We start from the raw sequence: 22,373 nt of genomic DNA, 5'->3' as shown, positions 1-22,373 counted from the left end.
TTATTTAAAGCAGAGCGTGGGTTGGCAAGAGGCTGTTTTGTTTCCACTTCGTTTCTTCAGCAGAATCTTTCTAGTCCAGATTTCATTCTCGTTCCAAGAATGCCACACTGCAGAGAAGAAAATGTGGTAGTGACAGCTACGATTCTGGCGGACGCACCTATATGTGACAAATGCTTCAGCCGGGAGCCATATGCACATCCATTTAAATTAAGGAGTAGGAGGGACAGTTACCTTACCTCAGGCTGCTAACTTCATTGAAAAGATTCTAATTATTTTTCCTTTCTTTCCTTCCTGGTGAGAACAATGCCGGTTACATAAGATGACTTCTATTTGCTACAACTAAATACCGGGGCGCCAAAAAAAATGTAGACAAGTAGACACTTTGGTCAGCGTTGCTCAAGAGGTAGTTCGCCGTCATCAGAAGTGTCTGGACGCTGACGGGAACCACTTTGAGCACCTTTTGTCATTGCAGAAGTCAAACGTGACTTGTATTCATATTTTGTTATTGGTACAGATTGAGTATGACAATTTTCATACAGTTTTCCTTTCTTAAAATGTGTATACTTTTTTCAGCACCCTCTGTATTAAAGAAATGGTAACAATGACTTCTCTCCAAGATACCCTGGACAGGGAGAGTGAGGATCTAGGCAGGGTTCCAATATTCTCAGAAGAGTGGCGAGAACCACTTTCCTAGGGCAGAATCCTCCCACTTTTGCTAGGGCAATGAAAAGAATGCTCAGCTGGCTGTGTCCGATGGTGGGAGTGGTTACCTGACTGCATTCATTTGTCTAAACGCATAACTCTATGCGACCAGGAACCAGCTCTGTCTCATAAAAATGAAAAGGCATCATTGCAACTGACAGAAAAAACTGATTAACAAACTAAAAAGAAAAAAAGAAAGAATCCTCGGGATCTGCCTAAACCGGGCCTCGGGAGTCAGTCTCCTTGCTGCAAATTGTGCATTCATTCAACAAATATTTACTGAGCACCTACTACGTTCAAGGCACTGGGGAAACAGCACTGAATGAGATGACGTTCGAGTGGGGAGAGGAATTAACATTCAAGTGGGGAGAGGCAAACTGTAAACAAGAACGGATATCCATAAAACAATCTCAGGCAAGTCTAAGTGCTCTGGAGACAATAAAATAATGGAATGCAGAGGGACTGGGTGAGGGGCTACTTTAAATATATCAGGGAGGGCTTCTCAAAGGTAGAGCCATTTGAACTGAGACCAGGAGGAGGAGAGGGGCCAGCCAGAGGAACCGCAAGTGCAAAGGTCCTGCGGTAGAAACAAAGAGATCAGTGTGGTGTGGCTGGAGCCAAGTAAGCCAGAAGAAAGACATGATGAAGAAGGGGAGTAGGGGAAGATGAGATTGGAGAGGTGGGCAGGGTGAGAGTAGACACTTTGTAGGCTGGAAGGAGAGCCTGAGTTTTATCTAAATGCAATGGGAAGCCATTGGTGGGTTTCAAACAAGGGTGACTGTCTGCCACGCACTGAACTAAGCACTTGTGGATGGAAAAGGGGCCACATGGAAAACCTGACAAGCTCAGGAGACTGAAAATAACCACATAGGATGGTGTGAAAAATTCCTAACTAAGGTGGGCCACGGCGGGAAGTCACATCCTTGGCCGGTAGCTTCCTTGACAAAGGTCAGTCTTTACCTTAAATGAGCCTATCTGTTGTCTTTTTGCATCTAAGATAACATACCCTTGGAATGTCAGAGTAATCCCTTTTTCCAGACCCCCCAGAGGGCACAACCCACCACACCAGAGCAGGAAATTACAGAACCCCTCATCGTTATCTTGTTCCCCAAATACCATCTCTCTGTGCTGTAAAACGCTATTGACTATCCTGTACCCACCAATGTAAAAGAAGTGTGTGTCTCTCCATTTTGCTTTTTATCCAATCCCAGAGATTTCCCCGCTTTGCTTTTTCCCATCCCCTCAATCTACAATCAATGGATTTCATGTAACCTTCCTCCTTTGATTCTAATGTATAAAAAGTAAGTTACAAAACGGCCATTTTCCGGAGCATTTTCTCAATCCGTTGAGACTCTGCTTCCCGGCAATTGTTGCCAGTTTGGCTCATATAAACTCTTAGAAGCTTTCTCTAAGGCCAGATGTTTTCCGTCGACACACTTTTTACAAGTACGCACTATCTAATCGACATAGAAGTCCTATGAAGTAGATACCATTTTGTATCCCCAGGTTACAGATGAGAAAACCAAGATTTGAGTTTGAGGCTGACAGGGAGAGACCCAGGAAAGGGAGCAAAAGGCATAGGAGATGGAAGAAACAAAATGAATGGACCTATAGAGGCGAATTTTAAAGTCCCAGGGCATGTATGGGGAGACGCAAGTCAACTGCTTTGGCTTCCCAGGAAAATGAAGACCCGATTCTGAGCTGACAAGCCTAGCTTCAATGCCAGAGGCAGTAGAGAGGCACTGCAGAGTGACATCAAAGCAAACTGCCTTTCTGGTCAACCATAAAATGAACTATGTGCAGAGCAAAGAACAGTAAATTTAAGAGACAAGAGACGAGGCCAAAACCACAGATAGGTAGTTCACCGGTATTTGTGGGGGAGGAGAAACTGGAGAGAGAAGCCCAGAAGAATATAGTTCACTTGTGTTTGCGAATGTCACCAAGAAGCACACTCTGGGACCCCTTTATTCATCAAATCTACAGTGAGGACAGGAAAAGCATTTCCTCAGGGGGCCAGTGTGGCTGCAAACCCTTCAGACACTCAAATTCAGGTAGGTGATTAAAAAGCACTCTTCACAACTGAGCGCTTCTCTTTCTGTTAGCTATGCTATTTATTGAGGGTGTCTTCAAATTAACATAAAACTGCATTAGCCAGATTCTTGAGCCAACAGGAGAGGAAAGAAATCACTGCCATGTAGCTTTTTAAATATGCCCTCTTAGGCTGCAAAGAAAAAAAACGGTAATTATGTACATAAGCATATTGTTCAACCCCAGCGTTAAAAAAAAACACATTCTGAACAATTTCTCTGGCTTCTATGAATTCTGTGCAACTATTATCTAAAATTATTACAGCAAGCAATGGCAAGCAGGATATAATGAATAGATTATTTAAATAAATGTTATGGGTGTGCTGCATAGGCAATCTGAGGGTGAATTATTAGAGCTGGAAGGAACCTCAGAAATTATGCAATCAAGCCCACTCATTTTTCAAGGGAATACAGTCGTGAGGCAAGGAACTTCTCCAAGTCACACAGCAAGCTGGGATCTTGGGGAAGTGGCATCTATAAGGACAGGTGTGTTTAGAAATGTGAGGTGCCTTTGAGTGCTGACTGTCTGCTACTCACGGAACTAAGCACTTTTTATGAGTATGTACTATCTAATCCATGGAACAGTCCTACGAAGTAGGTACCATTTTTATCCCCATTTTACAGATGAGAAAACCAAGATTCAAAGAATTAAAGTTGCTTACCCACAGCCAAGTAAATGAAATGGTAAAGCTAGAGTGTGAAACCATGTCTAACACAAACCGATGCTCTTTCCACCAGAGTGGATGCGAATTATAACACGAACTCTGAAGGGGATCAGAACATGCCACCCCAGATAGGCAACTTTGGCAGAAGGAGTATTTTGGGCTGAAGGCAACAGAGAAGCAGCCAACACAGGAAGAGCTCTTTGTCCTCCCCCCTTTTCTGCCTAAAAATGCAGGGCATAAATTCCCCTTTGTAAAGGTGACATAAGTTTTCCTTTGTAAAAGTGTTCCCCTCTCCCAGATGGATGAGAACTCTCACCACCAGAGATTACTTGAGTCTGCATAACAAGTCTTACTAAACAACCCTCATCAACCGTACATTGCCTAGTCATCTTTCCACGATTTATCACCCGTAGGAGACCCAACTCCCTTTCCTTTGTCTAGTCACTTCTCCATTATTTATCACCCTTTGTTAAAATGGTATATAAAGCCCCGGGTCTAATCTCTTCTTTGGGTTCTCCCTTCTTTTCTGTGAAGCCCTGTGCACACAAAAATACTAACATGAAGACAATCAGTATGCCTTCTCTCCTGTTAATGTCTTTTGTCAGTTTAATTCGCAGGCCTCACTGACAGAATCTAAGAGGGTAGAAGAAAAGGTTTTTTTCTCCCCTACAACTCCAAGACCACAGGCTCCGCCTACTGTAAAATCCAGTAGGAAGACAGGAGGAGCCGGTGGGTGAGAAGAAGCCAGCGCCAAGCAGGTACTAAGAGTAAAAAGAGACGTAGATAAGCGGTGATCCAACACCCAGAAGATTGCATCTCTTGCTCCCATTTTATTAGTGGGGTTTATGAGAATCAAGCCATATGTTGCATGTCAATTGATCTTTGAAAACTCTGAATGAAGAGTTACACAAAGGATAAGTTAAACAGACCCTTGTCATTATTACTATTTCATCCAAATATTACCCAACAATCTCAGTGATTGAGAGATCATGAAGAATCAGGAAGAGGGGAAGAAAGTTCTCAGAACACTCCAGAATGTTATAGAAGCCACCCGGTAAAGGAGGAAAACAACAGGAAAATGGATACAGAGGAGGTGGTACATATACGATGGAATATTGCTCGGCCATGGATGGGAATGAGTTCTTGCCATCTGTGGTGGCCTGGATGGACCTGGAGGGTACTGTGCTGAGCGGAGTATGTCAGACAGAGAAAGACAGACGCAATGTGATTTCACTTATGTGTGGAGTCTAAGGAACAACAGAAACACACATAACAGAAACAAACTCATAGATACAGAGAACATTTTGATGGTTGCCAGATGGGAGCGGGGCTGAGGGGACAGGGTGAAAAAGATGAAGGGATTAAGAAGTACAAATTGGTAGCTACAAAATAGTCATGGGGATGTAAAGTCAAGCATAGGGAATATAGTCAATAATATGGTGAGAACTGTGTATAATGCTAGGTGGGTACTGGACTAATCAGGGGGCTCTCTTCGTAAATTATATGAATAACCACTACGCTGCACACCTGAAACTAATAGAAAATAATACTGAACGTCAACTGTAATGGAAAAATTTTTTAAAAGGAGGGGAAAGGTGAAGGGGAATAAAAAACCAAAAGACAGACTACTCAGAGAAGCTGAGAGTGGAACTTGAACTTCCAGTCCCTGAGAATGCTTCACTCTAGACCACAAGCTAGAAAAGGACTCGGGGCAGAGCCTGGCACAGAGGGAGACGCAGGAAACGGTAGTTGTTGGTATCGGTAATAATGAGCCATTGTTCAGCCAGGCAGGATTATCAGAGCTGGCATTCATTACTCGGCTCACCAGGGGAGAGTGACTTGCAGTATAGCCTGTATTTAAATTAAGAGGAGGAAAATAGATGACTGAGGGGATGAATCTTCCCTCAAATCTGATTCTAATTGCACCCCCAGGGAGCGCCCTAAATCTGCAAACTTGGGGAAATGGCACCGCAATGATGCAGAATCTATGTTCTGCGATCGCTGTTTGCCGGGCTCAGGGTTCAAGGTGAGAAAACAGGGCACTTATTTGAGTGCATGCACCACACCAGGACAAGGTCCTCGCGCATTTAATTCTGTGCTCCCAGCAGCCCTGAAGCAGGCACTGCTGTCAGCCCACGTGCACACCACAGGCTGAGGCGCAGGCTGGCCCCGCCACTTACCAGAAGTCACTGGGGTAATTTGAGGTTGTGACACAGTAAGACGTAGGTGTTCAGTCTCTGCCCCACCCCCCCAATTCCTGACACAGAGCTCCCCAAACCCTTGTAATCTCCTGAGTGACAGGGGTGCTGGGAGCATCCTCTGATACAATATTTGGTCTTACTTCCCTGTTCCTGACACCAGCACTCTGGGACCCTTGGGATCTCTGGAGAGATGGAGTCTTTTTGTGTGCTAATGAACGACTGGCGGCTGGGAACCCCTAGAGTTTCAGGACGGGGGCTGGTTACCAGAAAGACCAAAGCATGTTTAGAGGGTGGGAATTTTCAGCCCCTACCGCCCTCCCCAACCTCAAGGAAGTGAGATGGGCTGAAGATTGAAGGTGATTAATCACCAATGACCAATGAGTTCGTCAATCATACCCCTGTAATGTAATGTCCACAGAAACCTAAATGGCAGGGTTTGGAGAGCTTCCGGGTCCGTGAATATATTCACATGCCAGGAGGGTGGCACCCCCAACTCCACTGGGACAGAAGCTCCTGCACTTGGGTCCCTCACTGTATGTACCTCTTCACTTGGCTGTTCCTCTGTATCCTTGATAATAAACAGGTAAATGTAAGTAAAGGGTGCTGTGCACCGTTATACCAAATATTGAACCTAAGGAGGAAGTTGTGGGGACCCTTGATTTATAGCCGGTTGGTCAGAAATACAGGTGACAACCTGGGACTTGAAATTAGCATCTGAAGGGTGGGCGGGGTCTTGTGGGCTTGAGCCCTTCACCAGTGGGGTCTGTGCTAACTCTGGGTAGTTAGTGTCAGAACTGAATTGTAGAACAATCCATTGGTGTCCTGAGAGTTGGGAGAATTGCTTGATGTAAGGGGAAAATCCACACATTTGGTGTCAGTGTTTTGAGTAGAGAGAACAAATTTCCCTTTCAGTGGCAGACAGAGGGCCTGACTGTTAACCATTCTACAGGGGAAGGAGCAGGACAGGTATACATGAAATCTCTAGAACCCCTAGGAAGTTTGGGGAAAGCTGCATTTTTTTTTTAACATCAGAAGGAAGGGGAAAGGGTGATGGGACATCACTAATATTTTTCTTTATATCTGGTTATATTTATTATGCTATTCCAACAAGCATAAGTTTACTTTTGCAATTAAAACTTCTAAGTTCTAAAGAATATCCAAAAAAATCAAGTGGGCAATGGAAAAAGGCCATGATATCCCAAGGTCTAACTAACCTATTCATTCATAAATCAACTTCCTACAAAACAAATTCCAATCAGCAGCCCGTGCCAAGGGTAGGGTCACATTTACACCCTGGACAGTTGGATAGTGGAGTCCATTACCTCACATATAAAAATAACCATTTGGAAATCCTAGCTATAGCTACTACTAGACAAGAAAAAGAAATAAAAGTCATCTAAATTGGAAAGGAAGAAGTAAAACTGTCATTATTTGCAGATGACATGATACTATATAGAGAGAACCCTGAAGATTCCACCAAAAAATTATAACTACTAAATGAATTCAGTAAAGTAGGATACAAAATTAATATTCAGAAATCAATTGCTTTTTTATACACCAATAACAAACTATCAAAAAGAGAAATTAAGAAAACAATCTCATTTACAATTGCATCAAAAAAATAAATTATCTAGAAATAAGTTTAAGCAAGGAGGTAAAAGACCTGTACTCAGAAAACTATGACACTGAAGAAAGAAACTGAAGAAGATACAGATAAATGGAAGCATATACCATGCTCATGGATAGGAAGAATTAACATCATTAAAATGTCCATACTACTCAAAGCAATCTATAGATTTAATACTATCCCTATCAAAATACCAATGGCATTTTTTCACAGAACTAGGATAATCTTAAAATTTATAGAGAACCACAAAAGACCCCGAATAGCCACAGCAATCTTGAGAAAGAAGAACAAAATTGGAGGTATTATGCTACTGATATCAAACTACCTGATATCAAACAAAATTGGAGGTATTATGCTACCTGATGTCAAACTATACTACAAGCTTATAGTAATCAAAATAGCATGGCACTGGCATAAAAACAGACATATAGATCAATGGAACAGAACAGAGAGCCCAGAAATTAACCCACACCTGTATGGTCATCTAATCTATGACCAAAAAAAGCAAGAATATATAATGGGGTAAAGACAGTCTCTTCAATAAAAGGTGCTGGGAAAACTGGACAGACACATGCAAAAAAATAAAACTAGACCAATTTATTACACCATATACAAGAATAAAGTCAATGAATCTCAAAGATACTCAATGTCACTAATCATCAGAGAAATGCAAATTAAAACCACAATGAGAAATCACCTCATTAAGAAGTACAAATTGGTAGTTACAAAATAATCACAGGGATGTAAAGTACAGCATAGGGAATATTGTCAATAATGTTGTGTTAACTAAGTATATTGCCAGGTGGATGCTAGGCTAATTGGGGGCATCACTTTGTGAATTATATAAATGTCTAATCACTATGCTGTATACCTAAAACTAATATAAAATAATATTGAATGTCAACTGTAATTTAAAAAGAAAACAATGTAACCACATAAAATATAATATACCCAAAACTGTGAGTTGAGTTGCCATTGACTAGTGGACGTATGTTACAATATATACAATGTTTCAGGAAATGAAACATGTATCAATTTCAATTATATAAAGTCTGAACTCACAGAACCAGACAGTAGAAAGGTGGTTGCCAGGGACTGGGGGGTGTAGGGAAAATGAAGAGCTATTGCTCAAAGGTTATAAAATTTCAGTTAGAAGTTAATAAAAGTTATTCAAGTTTCAGTTATAATTTCTGGGGATCTAATAAGTTCATGGTGATTATAGTTAATAATACTATATTGTATACTTGAAATCGGCTAAGAGCACAGATCTTAAGTGTTCTCACCACACACACAAAAATGGCAACTATATGACATCAGGGATGTGGTAATTAACTTGACTGTGGCAATCATTTCACAATATATATGTATGTGCATTAAATCATCACTTGCACATCTTTAAAAAAATCACCTTGTACAACGTAAATACATACAATTTTTACTTGTCAATCACACCTCACTAAAGCTAGAAAAAAATAAAATAAAAATTTTTTAAATTTTATGGTTTTCTTTTCATATTTCAGAAGCCACACTTCTTTTTAGGGTGCAGACATTTCCATAGGCTCATAAGCACCCAGCGCTGGACCTTATAGTGCCCAATGGGTAGACCAGCTCTCATCTTGGCCCCATGAATAGACAGTCACCTTGGTCTTGTTACACAGACAACTACGACTTGCTTTTGTATTCCCCCACGTCAGTCCTGCTAATGTGACAAAGCCAATGCAGCAGGCATTGTGCAAAGATGCTGACAGCAGAATGCCAAAAACACAAATGATTAATGGCTGCCCCCTGGAACAGAGAGGTTAATTACTGGCGTCTAAAATATCCGACGGGAAGATGTTACACACCACGTTACCAATTAACCTCATCTCTAAGAAATCGCCATTGCTGCAATTAATAGACAATGACTGTCATCCGAATTACAAGGTCTATACGAGAGGCCAGTGTTAGGTAAGGAAACTTCTTTTTTAATCTCTTCCTGGTTAATTTCCTAATTTCTTTGACATCCTTCAATAAGTTAGACTCGAGTTCCACTTCCTCCTTAAGCCTGTCCCCAGAAATAGTCACTGCTGCTGCTGTTGTCGTAGGTAACTTTTATTGAGCACTTATTATGTGCCCGGCACTGAGCTAAGCACTTCCTGTGCATTCTCCCCAACTCCTGCCCACTTCACTTATTCATGGTCCCTGCCCGGCGCATTTTTTTTCACTTTGCAGTTACCAATTTGCTCTAAGAAATTCGGTTTTGCCAAGTACTTCCCCAAAGGGGCCATCTCTCTTGCATCACACCAGCCAAACTCACAGGAGAGCAATGCATAGATCAGAGTGCCACTTTATTGGTCACTGTTGAGAACCAGAAGTGCTCAGGGGACAAAAACTCATCTTCTCCACCAAGCACATTTTCCTCCTGTTTCAATCTATACAGGAAGCCACAGTGTACACTCCTGGCGTTCCCCTCACCATTTCTTGAACACTGAGTCCATTACTTCTGCAAATACCTATGAGTCTTCTCCAGGGCTTTCTCTAGCTACCCAAGCAGGCTAAGCCAGTGTGTGGAACAGATCGGAGGCGTTAACACGATAACGTCCCCAGGAGAGGCCTCAATTGATGACCAGGGTGAGGGCAGGACAAGCACCTCCTCACCCACACCGTGGGCAACTCTAAAGCATGTGCTACACCGCCTCCCGTGGGTCCCCGGCAAGATGGAGCCTAGCTGCCCTCAGCAAAAACTGACTGCTTACTGCCCTTCTCTGTCTCACTTCCATCCCCTACAAGTGCTTCCTGGAATCACTTGCCCGATAAACTCGTTGCATTCAAACCCTTGCCTCAGGGCCTGCTTATGTGTGGTCCTGCCACTAGAGGCAGTCGGGACATCATAATATTGAGCCCTCCATGCTAGGGATTTGCCTGATTCTTGTAGGTCAAGGAATTCTCTTTTCTGGATGGTTCTGGACCCACTCACTGATCAGTCTGTGCTTTCTGGACTCATTTCAGTAGATCCTGAGATAACACATTCTCTTTTCCGAGGACAACGCAGTTGATGAGATTTTTGTGCATTTAATTACAATCCTGACCCAGGCACCTTCCTGACAGGTGGGAGGGAGTCCCTGGTCTCCCCCATTTCATCAGTCACACACATACTCTCAGCCAGGCTTTTTTTGGCGGTGGGATCATTTGCTTTTTCTTTTCTTTGAATAGATTTTAATTACACAAGTAATACATTAACACATGTGCCTTTTTATAAGAACTAAAACGTGACATATAAGAATAAAGTCCCTTTTGAACAACACCCTCCCTCAAGAATCCCGGTTTCCCTCTCCTCGCTGCCAGAAGTTACCACTCTGGTCGGTTTGGTGTGTATGGTTCAAGACTTGGTCCTATGAATTGACACAGATAGACTAGGTCGTGGAAAAGGTCTGGGTAGGCCGAGGTTAACGTAAGTGCCATCCCTCTGTGCGTATACACAGAGCAACAACAGCAAACAACAGAAAAAGGAGAGATTTAAAATGCAGTATCATTTACCACTGAATCAAAAAATGTTTTTAACCTGGGAACAAATCAAGACTTCCACACTGACAACTACAAACATTGCAGACAGAAGTTAAAGAATATTTACATCAATGGAGACATGTCCGTGGATTAAGATTTTAATTCTCCCCAAAATGACCCATGGATTCAGTGGAATCCCAATCAAAATTTACTAGGATTTTTTTAATTGAAATTTATAAGCTCGTTCGAAGTTTTACATGGAGATGCAAAGAACCTAACCAAAATCAAGCAGTATAGAAGGAAAAGGAGGGAAAAGTTGGAAAACTTACGCCACCAGATTTCAAGTCTTAAAGTTATAGTTATAAAGATATTGTGGTGTTTGCATAATGACAGATAAATAGACAGATGGGACAAAATAAAGTCCTGAGGCAGATCCACACATAAACAGCCACCTGACAACAAAGGTTGCAGTTTGGGTCATTTGCATAAAAGGTGCTGGATCAATTGGACATCCATATGGACAAGAATAGAAACGAAACCTTGACTCCCTACCTCACATCACACACAAAAATTAATGCTAAAGAGGCCACAGACATACTTAATATATTCCTCATTTTGTTTCTTTCACTTACTGATATATTCAGAGAATCCTTCCTTATTTGCACACACCATCCTATACCTAAATTTTGTAATGGCTGCCGAGTAGCCCGTGCCAGAATGTAGCGTGGTTTATTGAGCCGTTCCCCTCACTCACGTGTACATATTCTCTCCAGTCGTCAAAGGAATGGGATGGCTGGGTCATTTTCTTCAGAGCAGTTAGCATCTCTTATAGCTGGGTTTTCCAAATTTCACTCTCAGTTAACACTGGTGTTTTGTGGTTGACCGCGGAGGGTGGAATCAATACTCTATGGAGGTCAGGATTCATGACACGACACATGCCCCAAGAGGGCACGTGAAGATCTATTACTTATGTAATGGGACTTTCCGGGGAGAACAGGGCAGGCAACCACGCTGGGCTGGAACAGCTTGCCCAAAGAGAGGGATGATGGCTTTGGGTTTGATTGTGGTTAGGGAATGGGGTGGGCCGAAGGTTCCTGCATAGTTGAACTTCCCCACCGGTGCCAAAAGAGGCAGTGCACAGGATTTCTTATTGGCTTGCCAAGCTATGGGGCAACAAGGAAGGGGGAGAGAGAGAGAGAGCTTAAAAGCTATCAGTGGTCAGACTTTAAAAATCAGATTCTTTATTATAGTAGGTTTATGTCCACTTGGGTAAGTACATTGCTGTATGAACCACATCTCCTCTAGGTCAACAGTCACTAATCAATTTATCATGGACTCTGGCTTTAGCTGGTCCTGTCCAGTTAGGTTAGGTTATGCTCCTGACTCCGTTTCCCCATGTGAAAAACTGTTAAAGAAAGCCACCAAGTGAGATATACCTACGCTGCTTACAAGTCTTTTATTGAGCACTTATTATGTACTAGGTACTATGCTGAGAGCTTTTGTATTTTTCTTTGCCATATAAAAACCCTATGAACAACAAAACAGCAGTGTATTATCCACGAGGATAGAAAAACCAATACAATATAAACAACCAGAGCTCCAGCTCACAACTGGGCATTGTTTCAACATCCCACATCAATAGCAGCTAAGGAGAAACTTCCCTATTCATTCGACCGAGAGATCCAAGAGGGCAGAAGTGAGTCTGTTTTGTTCCTGCTGGAGTCCCAATACCCCAGCACAGGGCACTCCAAAAGTTTTTGTTGAGGAATAGATGGATATTGGACAGAAAACACCTGGATGAATAAATGAATGGATGGATGGATTATTGACTAGATAATGGGATGGGTGGATGAATAAATAATTGTATGAGTGGATGGATGAATGATGATTGGATAAATAAGTGGGCAGGTGTACAGACAGATGGGTGAAATGAGCAGTTAAAATCAAGGACTCTTTAGACTGCCTGGGTTCAAATCCTAACTCTTTCACTTATTCCAGGAATAAATATGGAATTAAAGGGACCAGAAAGCAACTCACAATTAGACACTGAGTAGGATTAAGAGAGTAATTTGTGAATGAAATAATAATGGAATACTGGAGCCAAAAGGAACTAATTTAATCAAACACCTTTGTACAAATAGGGACACTGGGAATCAAATAGGTTAAATAACTTGTTTTAGACGACACAGTTGTTTAGTGGCAGAACCAGAACGAAAGCCCAGGTCTTCTGGCTCCCTTTTACTCATTCAACAAACATATATTAAGCATTTACTGTGTGCCAGATAGTATACTAGGTTCTGGAGATACAGCACTGAGCACAACAGACACAGGATCTACCTTCAGGGCACTTACAATCTACTGGGAAATTATGTACTATGTGGGGGAAGTATCAGGAGTTAGAATATGTAACAGGGAGGAGTACTCTAACCTGATGATCAGGGAAGGCTTCCTGGAGGAGGCATTAAAGTTAAGACCTAAACACCATTGAAAGGATGGAAAAGAGGCATTCTGGCAAAAGTAGGTGTTATTAATAAATAGCTCTATGACTCTGGGCACACTGCCCAATCAATCTCCCTGGAGCTCATCTTACTCATCTTTAAATGTGGATAATAAATGACATAATAGACAGCACTCAATAACTGTTCATTCTCTTTGTCTTCCCCAGAAAGGTGTCCTTCTACTCTAATGTGCCATCCCATGAAAAAAGAGTTGAGTGTATATATATTATCTAAAAACACAGGCCGTATTTAATTTTTTTATCCATTCTATAATGTTGATTGAGCACTGGCTATCTGTCAAAAGATTCTGCAGTCATGTCTGTGTCATCCCTGCTCATCAATTCTAATAGACAATGTATCAGTCAGCTTAGCCTATGTTATGCTGCAGTAACAAACACACCAAAATCTCAGTGACTTAATACAACAAAAGTTTACTTCTCCCTCACATACAGTCTGCTGTGGGTCCAGGTAAGTCAGAAATCCAGGTTAAAATGATACTCTGATTTTACATTTTCAACATGAGGCCTTCACACTTGACACAGCAGAAAAAAGCACACAGAGAACTCACACCCACTTTCCTATGTTTAGGCCTGGAGGTGACGCACAGCCTATTGGTCAGAACTAGTCACAGGGCCCCACTTAACTGCAGGGGAAGCTGGAAATACAACAGAGCACAAATAGGGACAAATTTGACGAGCATTACTATCTCTGCCACAGAGATATCTCTGTTTATTGAGCACTTACTTTATGCCAGCAGAGATGCACACACATAAGGAGGATATAATTACAATGTTGATATGTGTTAGGAAAGGTCCGACTGTGGACGGCCTGGCTAAGCCTCCTGAATGAAGACTTCAGAATGCAGCAGAGACACACCTAAAAGCACAGGTAAAAAGAAATAAAAGACTGTCCATCATAGACCTAAACCTGAGTTCTCAAAACCAGGGTAGGAGTTTTGTCAAGTTACCCATCCCTACAGCCTGGCAGCATCCAAGCAACAATTTCATTTCTAAGCACAAATCACCAGAAACAACGTGGAGCACAGAAATTCAGCCAGACGATTTCCACAGCACCTGTAAAAACAGCCTGATATGGCACAATGCCCAGATTTCTTTATTGGGTCCTGTTCTGAGAGTGAAAAGTTCAGCACGTTGCAGCCAGGGCCTCACCGGTACCGAGATTCAGCTCAAATACAATAAAACTCACCGGAGGTCTCAAACTCAAATGCCCACGGGGACCATGAAATGAGAGGGGTGGTCTCAGGGGACTGGGGCAAACAAGGAGACACCTGCCATTCAAGGAGGCAGTTGTGCCTCAGTGTCACCTGAGTATTGCTACTTGGCATTATTTTTAAATTTCTAAGCGAAGTTGGAAACGTTTATGTGAGAGCTCATAGATTTTTTTAATGTGGGGATTAAATATAATGATTAAAAACACTCTTTAGGTTGAATGGATTTACTGTCCAGATTATCCAGCGGGCCTGCCGTGAAGCGGGCCCACTGGGAAGCCAGACCCCAGTTCTCCGTTCAAGTTCTGGAACAATTCAGCCTGGAGCTTTAAGCAAATCTCAGCCCCTTGCCCCCTACCCCCACCACCAAAGTAACCATAAAAGAGAAAAGCTAGCATCAGCCAACATGCCTACCAACCAGGGAGTGGTTATGTAAATTTAGCTGGTTGGTGAAATATTACATACCCATTAAAAGTGTTGGTCCTGGAGAAAAACAGAGAGACATACTTGGGAGAAAATGCCAACTGAAAAGAGAATACTGACGTATGGTATATAAACAGCCTGTATAAACACAATATAAACAGCCTGTGTATTGAAAATATGTATCAAAAAATGACTGAAAGGAAATGCACCAAAATGTTCACAGAGACTCGTTGGGTTGGTAGGATTATGGTTTTTTTGTTTGTTTGTTTGTTTTTCAAATCATTTAATGAGTTTGTCCTCTTTGTAATGGGGGGAAATACATATTAAAATTTAAACATTTGTTGGTGTGTGTGTCAAAGAATTTTAGAACTGGTTATTTGGTTCAAAACTTCTCATTCAACAGAAGAACAAACTGAAGACCAGGCAGGCTGAATCACTTTCTCAAGGTCACACAGCTGGTGAGCAGCAAAGCTGGCATTGAACTCAGGTGTCTTAAATGTCAGTTCAAGTTCAAGCACAGTAGGCTACTAACTCAGACATAACACAGAGAAGAGGAAAACTAAAGGGAAAGGAAGAGAGGGGAGGAAAATCTTAAAACTCTTCCTAACCTACTTATGGGTTTTTCACCCCAAAACATTTTGTTCAAGTTTATCTGTGGACCTGCTCATTTCCATAAGGGCTGATAATCTTAACTTTGTCAAGACTCTAAAACATTTCCTCTCCCTAATATTCCCCAAGGTAAGAAAACTTGCAGGAGGAACCCAAAGACCAATTTTTGCCTCCTAATGTAATTACCACTGTTCTTATCTATTAGGGCGCTCACCAAGCACTTGGATTTAAATGTTCCCCTCAAAGCTGGTGTGTAATGCAGTGGATGCAGAATTAAGTTACACTGTCAGTGTAGTTCCTGTGGGAGAACAGGCTTCTAGAATTTACCTTCCCAATCCATCAGTGCTTTGACTGTGTAGGAATTTAATATTTTAGTCACATCTCATGTCTTGCAAACCAATCTGTACAAATTTGCTACTAAAAAGGCTACCTTGACTAAACTATATGGATGTACAAACCGGTTAACTCCTCCCACTATCCTCACGTACAAAATATGGAAATAGTGTCAGCAGAGTCCTTGGTTAAAAATGGTCTCCATTGGACCAGGCTATTTTCATGAAGTCATAGGATGCTAAGGAAGGGCTTGAGAGATGGGAAAGTTGGGGCGGGGGGTGCACAGGAGAGACAGAAAGAGACAAAGAGATAAAGAGAAAGAGAATTTAATGTTAAGTCCAATGAGAAATGGAGAGATAAGCCGAGAGAAACAGAGACAAAAGCTTGAGACACAGGCAGACAAAGAGAGATGTAGAGAGGTAAAGAGATCAAAACGGAGACTGAGAGGCAAAAACAGGAAGACAGAGAAACTGACCGAGAGAGAGAACGTGAGGGGGAGGGAGGGATAGATAAATGCTGGTCTTCCTTCAACTTGAATGCCCACATCATGTCATCATCATCATTGTAACAAACCAGAAACAGCCTATCACCTGAGATCAGGGTGCCCACCAAGGTCAGGAGCAAGGTCAACATAAAGTGGGTTGTTAGAATCCCAGGCAGAATGACCAACACTGCTCTCTGGAAAGGCTAGTGTCCCAGGATTCTGAGCCTTGGACATGGAAGCAGAGCCTTCTGATGCATTCTAGGTATGCTAGTCCCCAAAGCATCCATTTTCTGCCTCCTGCCCAGACAGTCCTAAGAGGAAGTGAGAGTGAAATTTCACACAGCTCTGAAGCGCTTCATATAATAAGGGCGAATGGCTGCAGGCAGGGGAAATGCCCAGCTCTGACTTTCAAAACCCGTGTGCTCTCTCACCACCACGATCTGAAGATATCAGATGTGGTCGTAGGTGCAAACCAAAGCTTTGTTTGTCCCCCAGACTTCACAGACTGGCCTTCACAACCTCAGGATTTGGCCTGGATTTTCTCTATCAGCTGATATTTATACAATAAAGGGAAAAAATGGTAGTGATAATACCAACAAACATTTTTTGACCACTTATCGTGTGGCAGGTTTGGGGCAAAGCTTTATAAGAATTACATCATTCCATGCTTACGACAAAACTACATTTTAGTAATGGCACTTTTTTTCGGCAAGAGAATTGAGACTCAGAGAAGTTAAGTGGTTTATCTAAGAGCACACAGCTAATGAGTTGGGGAGACAAGTTTGAACCCATCACCCAGCTCTTAACCACAATGCCTCTCTTCCAAGTCTCTACTATGAAGGTTCATTTAAAGACTATAGTCCCAAAGGGCCAGGGAAATCTTTCTGAAATCTTTCATGTTCCCATCCTTAATGGGGCTTTGTATATGCTGTTCCCTCTACCTAAATGCTTTTCCTTTCCTCCCTCCCTTCTCCCTGACAAAACCTGTGCTGGTGAAGAATTCTGTAAAGGTGGGACTGCATCTGTTTTTGCTCATCCCTCTATTCATAGAATGCAGGGGAGCACCAAGCCCATAGTAGGTGTTTTTGTATATGTGTTTAACTAATCAATTGATTAATTAATGAGTGAGAAAGTGAATGAAATAACTAAAAATATATGTCAGAATCAAGATGAGAAATAAGATGGGGACATGCTATAAGAAACAGCTAAGGGAATTGAAAGTAGTTGTCTCCAGGAATGAACTAGGACAGAAGCAGAAAACTAATACTTTGTTATAAATATGTTATAATCTGACTTTTAAACTATGTGCTTGTATTACTTCAATACAATTAAATCATAAACATTAAAAGTAACTATTTTACCGGAATTGTTTTTAATACAAGAAGAAAAACGAAAGTGAGGGAGAGAAGGCGTTTTTCCAAATGTAAAGAGAATTGGGGAAATGTCAGTGAGAAGGCATCCTGGAAAACAATCCATGAAGTTCAAAAGATCTGGCTGCCCACGGTCTAATTCTGAGAAAAGTAACCCTGGTACACTTTGTTCCAAAAGTATGGTGGCATGAGCCTGTTTGCTGGGTACACCCAGCCCTTCAGCCACAGGCACACCTGATTGGACCCAACCAGTGCCCAAGCAACCAATCACAACATGAGGGGGGGACCATGAATGAAATTCTGCCCAATAGGAGTGCTGCACATTTCATGATGGCAAATCCAGCCAATCCCACCCTCTCTTGGAAAGTATAAATACGAAGGCAGGAGTCAGTTCTGACCTTGACATACACAGTGGAACTGAAAGAAGCCCTCTATAAAATTGTACACAAAATATGTGTGAATTTTCCAGGCTCTATGGCTTTCGTCAGATTATCAAAGGAAGCTGTGATGCAGAAAGGTTAAGACCTAACAGATAAACGTAAAAATTGTTTTAAATTGGAAGATTTCATGTCAAAAATCTAGATTTCCAACTTTTGTCCCCCCAAAATACAGTAGTATTGAGCCTATGATTTCTTATGGTAATGACTGCCCAGAGCTGAGTTGCAGCTGCACCCTATAGAGGGGGCATGTTTTCTTCAATTCACCATGTCCCCACCACTCTTGTATTTAACTGGGTTGGCCTGCTTCATTTGTTGACATTTCATGCCTAAGTGCTCCAAGCATTTGAGTTTGCAACTCCTAGCTGTCAGAAAGTGGCTAGTTCAGACTAAAATGTGAGTGGCTGATATGTTTGCCTTTTGTTTGCTTGTTTGTTTGTTTGTTTTACTAGTTTCAGGTACACAAGACTGTTTGTTTTTTAATAGGAGCTTACTGAACCCATCAAGATCCCCAATCATGGAATTCATAGGAGACATATTTTTTAAGTTCCTCTCAGGCAATGTTTATACACCTCATTCTCCCATTCAGTTTGAACCAAAAGGACAGAAAGCCAGTTCCAAGCATTGTATTTCCAAAAGATTTGTGTAGACCTTCCCAGATTTCTCTGCATTCTAATTATTGTTGTTGTTTTGGTTGGGTTTAGTTGTTTTTTGTTTGTTTGATGTTGGGGTTTTTTGGTTTTGTTTTGGGATTTTGGGTTTTTATTGTTTTCTGTGGGGTTTTTTTGTTTGTTTTGTTTTGCTTTTCCTTTCTTAAGACTCATTATTAGCTACTGATAATTATAGTTTTGCCTTTCAAAAGAATCCTGGCCCCTAGTAAAATGGGGAATCAGCAGCACCCTTTGATTTGCACATACTTTTGAAAGCTTCTGTTTTCCTCCCTGGCTCTGAGGTAACAATCACACACACACAACCACAATTCCAGGGGTCACACTGAGAAAAACCCTGTTCCCTTTGCATAATAAAATGCTACGCAGTTTGAAATTGTCTCATGCTGGGCCCACTTTCCTAGCTGCTTGGCACTTGCAAAGGGACAAAATAACTGGATTGAGGGGTGACAGTGAGAGAAAGGCGTCCAACGTCAGAGTCTGTGATGTTCTTTATACTACAAGCTTAGGAACAATGACTTCCACTGAAACTCATAAGGGGAGAGAGAGTTCTTGCCTGGGGCTGGTGTCTAAGACACTGAATCTCTACTTGAGTCAATTACATTTGATTCAGTACTTCCTAAGTATCATTATGTGAAATGCAGTGTGTCTGACATGTGGGGATGCAAAGATGAGGAAGACAGAGTCATAGCTCTCGAGGAACTTCTAGTAGGGAAGACCAGACAAAAACGCAAGTAATGATAACAAGTTTGGTTTCCAATTATGTAACAGACATCTAGTTTTCCTACCAAGCATTTATTCCTACTAATGTGGGTAAACATCACCATTCTCCCAGTCTTAAGCTGTTTGATCCAAGTGAGCCAGCTTCCTGCCCCTACTGCCTCCTGAGAAAGATCAAGTTCCAAACACATTGTTTGAGACCCTGGATCTAGCCGTACCTGAAATCCTCCCCATTAGTCTTTTCAGATCAAGCTATGAAGTCCCTTTTTGTTTGTTTGCTTTTTGTTTTGCCTAAGCCAGTTTAAGGTATCTCTTTTAACTGAAAGAGTCCTGACTAATAAATATACACAAATGTTGTCACTTATATTACCTCATTTCCTTTCAAGACAATCCTGTAAGGGGGAACAGCTCAGTGTCCTAAAGAGGCTGAAACTGTGTGAGCACTGGCAGTTTCACTGTGTAATGTAACAAAGTCTTCCTAAAGAAAATCCTTCCCTTCACCAATTATCTGGGACCAGACCTGAGCTTTAGGGTGTTAAGACAAGAACTCCAACTATAATCCATCAAGAGGTAAGTGTGAACCTGGAGACAGGAAGACTCATCAGGAAGGAGGCTGATAAAACGCGTCCAGGCAAAGAGGCCTAGAACATACTTCTCCAGCTTTAATATGTATATGCATCAGCTGGATTCTCATTAAAATCCAGGGTCTAATTCAGCAGGTCTGGGGAGGGACTTGAGATTCAGCCTTTTTAATCAGCTCCCTCGTGATGCTGATCCTGCTGGACCAGAACCACATGCTGGTGTTTAAGGCAGAGGTAGCCATTGAATGTGTTTTATTTGACTCATACAGTCTTATTAAAAATTTTAAATTTTCTTAAATCTAGCTTCCCTTAATACTGTTTCCGTGCATGTCTGAAACTTTTCATTTAAAAAGGTGTTTTTAAGTTTAAATTAATTTCCAAAACATAAAGGTGATTTTACATAAATCTCCCAATTTCTGGCTTCCCAAGAAATTGGACAATCTGGCCACACTGGGCCCACAATCCTGCCTGGCAATGATGAGCCTCCCCAGGGGGGCCTCCATGTGGCCCCACACCCCATCTGCTCCGTGCAGCACAATGGTTAAGGGCGTGGACTCTGGAGCCACCCTGCCAAGGTTCCCATGCTGAGCTGGCATTTCCTATCCACGTGATTTGGGGCAAGTGACTTTCACCTTGCTGTGCCTCAGTTTCCCTATCTGTGAAATGGGAGTAAACACAAGTAGCAACCTGGGGGAGGGGGGTTGGAGGATTAAGTAAAGGATATGTGTAAAGATCTTTAGACAGTGCCTGGCACACAGTTGGGACCAGGTAAGGGCTGGGAGCATTATTTATCTGCAGGTCCTCGTATGCACCTGAGTTTGCAACCCCTGGTTTCGTTGATGAAATAAAAAGGTACTGTGGGTGGGTGAGCCCAGGAAGACCCCGTCTGACTAGCTATGGAACCACAATCCCCGGAAGATGAAATGCCCTGGGGTGGGGAGTGAGGACGGGGGTAAAAATCTGACGCACGCGAGCAGATGCCCAGTCTCTTAAATGTCCTGACTGCAGCGCTTTCTGACTCTCCTCTTCCTACTCCTTGACCAGGGCCTAATGGGATGTGGGGGAGCGGGGGGGTAGCGGGGGAGGGGGGGGAGAAGATGGTTCCAGGCAACCCCTGAAGAAGGCGCACCCCCGACACTCTGGCTACCCGGCGAGTTGTTAACCCCCAGTCAGCCTGGGGAAGAGGGACACTGCACCCTGAGGGACAGCTTGCACCCGGCGACCACCTGTTTCCCGCGCCCGGACGCGCCACTCGCACACCCTTGCAGGGACCCGCCCCCCGAAACCCAGTCCGGATCCCACGCGTCCTGCGCCTTCTCCCCGCCGCGGTCCAATTCCATTGTCGCCCCACCCCCAGTTCTAGAGCAACCTCCAGCTGCAGCAGCCTCATTCGCGGGGACAGCGTCCTACATCCCCCTCTCCGCGCCAGATAACCCCCCACGACCTCCAACCCAGCGCAGGCTGCCGCCCCGGGAGGCCGGACCTGCGGTGGCCCGACCCCTTCCCCGCAGCCGCCGCCCTGCCCACCTTACCCGCCCGCAGCGACGGTGGGCCGGCTGTCCCTCCTCCGCCTGCTCCAGCGGAGTCGTCTCTGCGACCGCCGCCACCACCGCGGCAAAGCCACCTGCGCGTGACCCTCGATCACCAATGCTCCCCGCGCACACACACACACACGTGCGCGCGCTCTGCCCTTAAATGTGGAAGGAGAGGACCAGGGGAAGCTCATAAGTGGTTAATGAACCAAGCTCCAGGGTTAGGAAGACCACCGCCCCCTCTCCCTCCACCTCCACCCCCGTCGCGAGAAAAGTTGTCTGCAGGTGCGTCTCTCAGCGGGCAGAACCTTTCACACACTCCTCCCTGCCCCAGGCATCATTCCCTCAGTCTGCTCAACTCCAAATACACAGTGGTCTTCGGCCCCTGAGGGATTCGCGCCGTTACCCCCCTACTAGGAACACGGTTCCCTCTTCTAAGGGTCCTCCAAGGAAAAATCAAGGGGGTGGGGGACCTGCGGAGTCAACCACCATCTCTAGTCTTTGAAACTGCGAGCTCCCATGTGCAGGGTTTCTAATTGGTGACTTAAAGCGCCTAAAGGGGACTTTCAGCTGGTGTATTAACCCCTTTGTGACCCAAATGAAATAGAGTCGTTGTTGTTAGTAGTCAATGAATTTTCTTAGGTGAGGAGCTTAGAACAGTGTCTGGCCCACAGCAGGCACTCAGTCGTGTTAGTTATTACAATTGTCTGCCTGCGTTCAGCATG

At 43.2% G+C, this 22,373-nt stretch overlaps 1 protein-coding gene across 1 annotated transcript in view; it reads right to left on the bottom strand.

Annotated features, from left to right (window-relative positions):
* The window catches only part of RPH3A (rabphilin 3A), a 228,003-nt gene extending 206,336 nt beyond the window's left edge, over nt 1–21,667 (bottom strand). Inside the window, exon 1 of the mRNA XM_033098347.1 lies at nt 21,649–21,667. The gene's annotated coding sequence lies outside the window, so the exon portion shown is untranslated. The remainder of the gene's footprint in view (nt 1–21,648) is intronic.
* Between the last annotated feature and the right edge of the window lie 706 nt (nt 21,668–22,373).

Source organism: Rhinolophus ferrumequinum, chromosome 25 (genome assembly GCF_004115265.2).
Source record: "Rhinolophus ferrumequinum isolate MPI-CBG mRhiFer1 chromosome 25, mRhiFer1_v1.p, whole genome shotgun sequence".
In the NCBI taxonomy this organism is placed as follows: domain Eukaryota; kingdom Metazoa; phylum Chordata; class Mammalia; order Chiroptera; family Rhinolophidae; genus Rhinolophus; species Rhinolophus ferrumequinum.
Note: the sequence above shows the minus strand (reverse complement) of the source record. Positions and strands in the feature narration are given on the sequence as shown.